Raw genomic sequence first — 8,478 nt, forward strand, 5'->3', positions numbered from 1 at the left:
TACAGTAATGTAGTAAGAGTTGCTACGAACCTCAAAATAATGCGACAGTGATGTCAGAAGAATTGCTAAAGATCTTAAAATGATGCGACAGTGATGTAGTAAGAATTGCTCATGAACTTAAAATGATGCTAACAGTAATGTAGTGATAGTTGCTAATAAACTCAAAGTGATGCTGACAGTAATGTAGTAGGAGTTGCTACAAACCTTAAAATAATGCAACAGTAATGTACTAAGAGTTGCTACGAACCTCAAAATATTGCGACAGTGATGTAGGAAGAATTGCTAATGAACTTAAAATGTTGCGACAGTAATGTAGTGATAGTTGCTAATCAACTCAGTGATGCTTACAGTAATGTAGTAAGTGTTTTGAATAACCTCAAAGTGATGGTGACAGTCATTCGGAAGAGTTGCTAAGAACCTCAAAATAATGTGACAGTGATGTCAGAAGAATTGCTAATGATCTCAAAATGATGCGACAGTGATTTAGTAAGAATTGCTAATGAACTCAAAATGATGCTAACAGTAATGGAGTGAACGTTTCGAATAACCTCAAAGTGATGCTGACAGTCATGTACTAAGAGTTGCTACGAACCTCAAAATAATGCGACAGTAATGTAGTTAAAGTTGCTACGAACCTAAAAATATTGCGACAGTAATGTCGGAAGAATTGCTAATGAACTCAAGATGATGCTAACAGTCATGTAGTGATAGTTGCTAAGTAACTCAGTGATGCTTACAGTAATGTAGAAAGAGTTTCGAACAACCTCAAAGTGATGCTGACAGTCATGTAGTAAGAGTTGCTAATGAACTCAATTTAATGCGACAGTGATGTCATGAGAATTGCTCAACAACTCAAAATGATGCTTACAGTAATGTAGTGATAGTTGCTAATAAACTCAAAGTGACGCTGACAGTAATGTAGTAGGAGATGCTACGAACCTTAAAATAATGCAACAGTAATGTACTAAGAGTTGCTACGAACCTCAAAATAATGTGACAGTTATGTCAGAAGAATTGCTCATGATCTCAAAATGTTGCGACAGTGATGTAGTAAGAATTGCCAATGAACTCAAAATGATGCTAACAGTAATGCAGTGAAACTTTCAAATAACCTCAAAGTGATGCTTACAGTCATGTAGTAAGAGTTGCTACGAACCTCAAAATAATGCGAAAGTAATGTAGTAAAAGTTGCTACGAACCTCAAAATATTGCGACAGTGATGTCGGAAGAATTGCTAATGAACTCAAGATGATGCTAAAAGTAATGTAGTGGTAGTTGCTAATCAAGTCAGTGATGCTTACAGTAATGTAGTAAGAGTTGCTATGAACCTCAAAATAATGCGACAGTGATGTCAGAAGAATTGCTAAAGATCTTAAAATGATGCGACAGTGATGTAGTAAGAATTGCTCATGAACTTAAAATGATGCTAACAGTAATGTAGTGATAGTTGCTAATCAACTCAGTGATGCTTACAGTAATGTAGTAAGTGTTTTGAATAACCTCAAAGTGATGGTGACAGTCATTAGGAAGAGTTGCTAAGAACCTCAAAATAATGTGACAGTGATGTCAGAAGAATTGCTAATGATCTCAAAATGATGCGACAGTGATTTAGTAAGAATTGCTAATGAACTCAAAATGATGCTAACAGTAATGGAGTGAACGTTTCGAATAACCTCAAAGTGATGCTGACAGTCATGTACTAAGAGTTGCTACGAACCTCAAAATAATGCGACAGTAATGTAGTTAAAGTTGCTACGAACCTCAAAATATTGCGACAGTAATGTCGGAAGAATTGCTAATGAACTCAAGATGATGCAAACAGTCATGTAGTGATAGTTGCTAAGAAACTCAGTGATGCTTACAGTCATTTAGTAAGAGTTTCGAATAACCTCAAAGTGATGCTGACAGTCATGTAGTAAGAGTTGCTAATGAACTCAATTTAATGCGACAGTGATGTCGTGAGAATTGCTGATGAACTCAAAATGATGCTAACAGTAATGTAGTGATAGTTGCTAATAAACTCAAGGTGATGCTGACAGTAATGTAGTAAGATTTGCTACGAACCTTAAAATAATGCAACAATAATGTAGTAAGAGTTGCTACGAAACTAAAAATAATGTCACAGTGATGTCAGAATGATTGCTAATGATCTCAAAATGATGCGACAGTGATTTAGTAAGAATTGCTAATGAATTCAAAATGATGCTAACAGTAATGGAGTGAACGTTTCGAATAACCTCAAAGTGATTCTGACAGTCATGTACTAAGAGTTGCTACGAACCTCAAAATAATGCGACAGTAATGTAGTTAAAGTTGCTACGAACCTAAAAATATTGCGACAGTGATGTCGGAAGAATTGCTAATGAACTCAATTCAATGCTACAGTGATGTCGTGAAAATTGCTCATGAACTCAAAATGATGCTGACAGTAATGTAGTAAGAGTTGCTACGAACCTTAAAATAATGCAACAATAATGTAGTAAGAGTTGCTACGAACCTCAAAATAATGTGACAGTGATGTAGTAAGAATTGCTAATGAACTCAAAATGATGCTAACAGTAATGGAATGATAGTTGCTAATAAACTCAAAGTAATGCTGACAGTAATGTAGTAAGAGTTGCTACGAACCTTAAAATAATGCAACAATAATGTAGTAAGAGTTGCTACGAACCTCAAAATAATGTGACAGTGATGTCAGAAGAATTGCTAAAGATCTCAAAATGATGCGACAGTGATGTCGGAAGAATTGCTAATGAACTCAAGATGATGCTAACAGTAATGGAGTGAAACTTTCGAATAACCTCAAAGTGATGCTTACAGTCATGTAGTAAGTGTTGCTACGAACATAAAAATAATGCGACTGTAATGTAGTAAAAGTTGCTACGAACCTCAAAATATTGCGACAGTGATGTCGGAAGAATTGCTAATGAACACAAAATGATGCTAACAGTAATGTAGTGATAGTTGCTAATGAAGTCAGTGATGCTTACAGTAATGTAGTAAGTGTTTCGAACAACCTCAAAGTGATGCTGACAGTAATGTAGTAAGAGTTGCTACGAACCTTAAAATAATGCAACAGTAATGTAGTAAGAATTGCTAATGAACTCAAAATGATGCTAACAGTAATGGAGTGAAACTTTGGAATAACCTCAAACTGATGCTGACAGTCATGTAGTAAGTGTTACTACGAACCTCAAAATAATGCGACAGTAATGTAGTAAACGTTGCTACGAACCTCAAAATATTGCAACAGTGATGTCGGAAGAATTGCTAATGAACTCAAAATGATGCTAACAGTAATGTAGTGATAGTTGCTAATCAATTCAGTGATGCTTACAGTAATGTAGTCAAAGTTTCGAATAACCTCAAAGTGATGCTGACAGTCATGTAGTAAGAGTTGCTACGAACCTCAATATAATGCGACAGTAATGTAGTAAAAGTCGCTACGAACCTGAAAATATTGCGACAGTGATGTCAGAATAATTGCTAAAGATCTCAAAATGATGCGACAGTGATTCAGAAAGAATTGCTCATGAACTCAAAATGATGCTCACAGTAATGGAGTGAAACTTTCGAATAACCTCAAAGTGATGCTTACAGTCATGTAGTAAAAGTTGGTACGAACCTCAAAATATTGCGACAGTGATGTCGGAGGAATTGCTCATGAACTCAAGATGATGCTCACAGTAATGGAGTGAAACTTTCGAATAACCTCAAAGTGATGCTGACAGTCATGGAGTAAGTGTTGCGACGAACCTCAAAATAATGCAACAGTAATGGAGTAAAAGTTGCTACGAACCTCAAAATAATGCGAAAGTAATGTAGTAAAAGTTGCTACGAACCTCAAAATATTGCGAATGTGATGTCGGAAGAATTGCTAATGAACTCAAGATGATGCTAACAGTAATATAGTGATAGTTGCTAATCAACTCAGTGATGCTTACAGCAATGTAGTAAGTGTTTCGAATAACCTCAAAGTGATGCTGACAGTCATTTAGTAAGAGTTGCTAATGAACTCAATTCAATGCTACAGTGATGTCGTGAGAATTGCTGATGAACTCAAAATGATGCTAACAGTGATGTAGTGATAGTTGCTAATAAACTCAAAGTGATGCTGACAGTAATGTAGTAAGAGTTGCTACGAACCTTAAAATAATGCAACAATAATGTAGTAAGAGTTGCTACGAACCTCAAAATAATGCAAACAGTCATGTCAGAAGAATTGCTAATGATCTCAAAATGATGCAACAGTGATTTAGTAAGAATTGCTAATGAACTCAAAATGATGCTTACAGTAATGGAGTGAACGTTTCGAATAACCTCAAAGTGATGCTGACAGTCATGTAGTAAGTGTTGCTACGAACCTCAAAATAATGCGACAGTAATGTAGGAAAAGTTGGTACGACCCTCAAAATATTGCGACAGTGATGTCGGAAGAATTGCTAATGATCTCAAAAGGATGCGACAGTAATGAAGTGATAGTTGCTAATCAAGTCAGTGATGCTTCCAGTAATGTAGTAAGTGTTTCGAATAGCCTCAAAGTGATGCTGACAGTAATGTAGTAAGAGTTGCTACGAACCTTAAAATAATGCAACAGTAATGTAGTAAGAATTGCTCATGAACTCAAAATGATGCTAACAGTAATGGAGTGAAACTTTCGAATAACCTCAAAGTGATGCTTACAGTCATGTAGTAAGTGTTGCTACGAACCTCAAAATAATGCGACAGTAATGTAGTAAAAGTTGCTACGAACCTCAAAATATTTCGACAGTGATGTCGGAAGAATTGCGAATGAACTCAAAATGATGCTAACAGTAATGTAGTGATAGTTGCTAATCAACTCAGTGATGCTTACAGTAATGCACTAAGTGTTTCGAATAACCTCAAAGTGATGTTGACAGTCATGAAGTAAGAGATGCTACGACCCTCAAAATGATGCGACAGTGATTTAGTAAGAATTGCTAATGAACTCAAAATGATGCTAAAAGTAATGGAGTGAAAGTTTCGAATAACCTCAAAGTGATGCTGACAGTCTTGTACTAAGAGTTGCTACGAACATCAAAATAATGCGACAGTGATGTCAGAAGAATTGCTAATGATCTCAAAATGATGCGACAGTGATGTAGTAAGAATTGCGAATGAACTCAAAATGATGCTAACAGTAATGTAGTGATAGTTGCTAATCAACTCAGTGATGCTTACAGTAATGTAGGAAGTGTTTCGAATAACCTCAAAGTGATGCTGACAGTCATGTAGTAAGAGTTGCTACGAACCTAAATATAATGTGACAGTAATGTAGTAATAGTCGCTACGAACCTCAAAATATTGCGACAGAGATGTCGGAAGAAATGCTAATGAACTTAAAATGATGCGAACAGTAATGTAGTGGTAGTTGCTAATCAAGTCAGTGATGCTTACAGTAATGTAGTAAGTGTTTCGAATAATCTCAAAGTGATGCTGACAGTAATGTAGAAAGAGTTGCTATGAACCTCAAAATAATGCGACAGTGATGTCTGAAGAATTGCTAATGATCTCAAAATGATGCGACAGTGATTTAGTAAGAATTGCTCATGAACTCAAAAAGATGCTAACAGTAATGGAGTGAACGTTTTGAATAACCTCAAAGTGATGCTGACAGTCATGTACTAAGAGTTGCTACGAACCTCAAAATAATGCGACAGTAATGTAGTAAAAGTTGCTACGAACCTCAAAATAATGCGACAGTAATGTAGTAAAAGTTGCTACGAACCTTAAAATAATGCAACAATAATGTAGTAAGAGTTGCTTTGAACCTAAAAATATTGCGACAATAATGTCGGCAGAATTGCTAATGAACTCAAGATGATGCTAAAAGTCATGTAGTGATAGTTGCTAAGAAACTCAGTGATGCTTACAGTAATGTAGTAAGAGTTTCGAACAACCTCAAAGTGATGCTGACAGTCATTTAGTAAGAGTTGCTAATGAACTCAATTTAATGCTACAGTGATGTCGTGAGAATTGCTCAACAACTCAAAATGATGCTAACAGTAATGTAGTGATAGTTGCTAATAAACTCAAAGTGATGCTGACAGTCATGTAGGAAGAGTTGCTACGAACCTTAAAATAATGCAACAATAATGTAGTAACAGTTGCTACGAACCTCAAAATAATGTGACAGTGATGTCAGAAGAATTGCTAATGATCTCAAAATGATGCGACAGTGATTTAGTAAGAATTGCTAATGAACTCAAAATGATGCTAAAAGTAATGGAGTGAAAGTTTCGAATAACCTCAAAGTGATGCTGACAGTCTTGTACTAAGAGTTGCTACGAACATCAAAATAATGCGACAGTGATGTCAGAAGAATTGCTAATGATCTCAAAATGATGCGACAGTGATGTAGTAAGAATTGCGAATGAACTCAAAATGATGCTAACAGTAATGTAGTGATAGTTGCTAATCAACGTTTTGAATAACCTCAAAGTGATGCTGACAGTCATGTACTAAGAGTTGCTACGAACCTCAAAATAATGCGACTGTAATGTAGTAAAAGTTGCTACGTACCTCAAAATATTGCGACAGTGATGTCGGAAGAATTGCTAATGAACTCAAAATGATGCTAACAGTAATGTAGTGGTAGTTGCTAATCAAGTCAGTGATGCTTCCAGTAATGTAATAAGAGTTGCTACGAACCTCAAAATAATGCGACAGTGATGTCAGAAGAATTGCTAAAGATCTTAAAATGATGCGACAGTGATGTAGTAAGAATTGCTCATGAACTTAAAATGATGCTAACAGTAATGTAGTGATAGTTGCTGATCAAGTCAGTGATGCTTACAGTAATGTAGTAAGTGTTTCGAATAACCTCAAAGTGATGCTGACAGTCATGTAGTAAGTGTTGCGACGAACCTCAAAATAATGCGACAGTAATGTAGTAAAAGTTGCTACGAACCTCAAAATATTGCGACAGTGATGTCGGAAGAATTGCTAATGAACTCAAGATGATGCTAACAGTAATATAGTGATAGTTGCTAAGAAACTCAGTAATGCTTACAGTAATGTAGTAAGAGTTTCAAACAACCTCAAAGTGATGCTGACAGTCATTTAGTAAGAGTTGCAAATGAACTCAATTTAATGCAACAGTGATGTCGGAAGAATTGCTAATGATCTCAAAATGATGCGACAGTGATGTTGTAAGAATTGCTAATGAACTCAAAATGATGCTAACAGTAATGGAGTGAAACTTTCGAATAACCTCAAAGTGATGCTTACAGTCATGTAGTAAGTGTTGCTACGAACCTCAAAATAATGCGACAGTAATGGAGTAAAAGTTGCTACGAACCTCAAAATATTGCGACAGTGATGTCGGAAGAATTGCTAATGAACTCAAAATGATGCTAACAGTAATGTAGTGATAGTTGCTAATCAACTCAGTGATGCTTACAGTAATGTAGTAAGTGTTTCGAACAACCTCAAAGTGATGCTGACAGTCATGTAGTAAGAGTTGCTACGAACCTCAATATAATGCGACAGTAATGCAGTAAAAGTTGCTACGAACCTTAAAATATTGCGACAGTGATGTCGGAAGAAATGCTAATGAACTCAAAATGATGCTAACAGTAATGTAGTGATAGTTGCTAAGAAACTCAGTGATGCTTACAGTAATGTAGTAAGAGTTTCGAACAACCTCAGAGTGATGCTGACAGTCATTTAGTAAGAGTTGCTAATGAACTCAATTTAATGCTACAGTGATGTCGTGAGAATTGCTCATGAACTCAAAATGATGCAAACAGTAATGTAGTGATAGTTGCTAATAAACTCAAAGTGATGCTGACAGTAATGTAGTAAGCGTTGCTACGAACCTTAAAATAATGCAACAATAATGTAGAAAGAGTTGCTACGAACCTCAAAATATTGCGACAGTGATGTCGGAAGAACTGCTAATGATCTCAAAATGATGCTAACAGTGATGTAGTAAGAATTGCTAATGAACTTAAAATGATGCGAACAGTGATGTCGTGAGAATTGCTCATTAACTCAAAATGATGCTAAAAGTAATGTAGTGATAGTTGCTAATAAACTCAAAGTGATGCTGACAGTAATGTAGTAAGAGTTGCTACGAACCTTAAAATAATGCAACAATAATGTAGCAAGAGTTGCTATGAACCTCAAAATAATGTGACAGTGATGTCAGAAGAATTGCTAATGATCTCAAAATGATGCGACAGTGATTTAGTAAGAGTTGCTAATGAACTCAATTTAATGCAACAGTGATGTCGGAAGAATTGCTAATGATCTCAAAATGATGCGACAGTGATGTAGTAAGAATTGCTAATGAACTCAAAATGATGCTAACAGTAATGGAGTGAAAAATTCGAATAACCTCAAAGTGATGCTTACAGTCATGTAGTAAGTGTTGCTACGAACCTCAAAATAATGCGACAGTAATGTAGTAAAAGTTGCTACGAACCTCAAAATATTGCGACAGTGATGTCGGAA

Source organism: Aulostomus chinensis, chromosome 1, assembly GCF_037954235.1.
Source record: "Aulostomus chinensis isolate RoL2024-O1b breed Wild chromosome 1, RoL_Achi_v1.0, whole genome shotgun sequence".
NCBI lineage: Eukaryota > Metazoa > Chordata > Actinopteri > Syngnathiformes > Aulostomidae > Aulostomus > Aulostomus chinensis.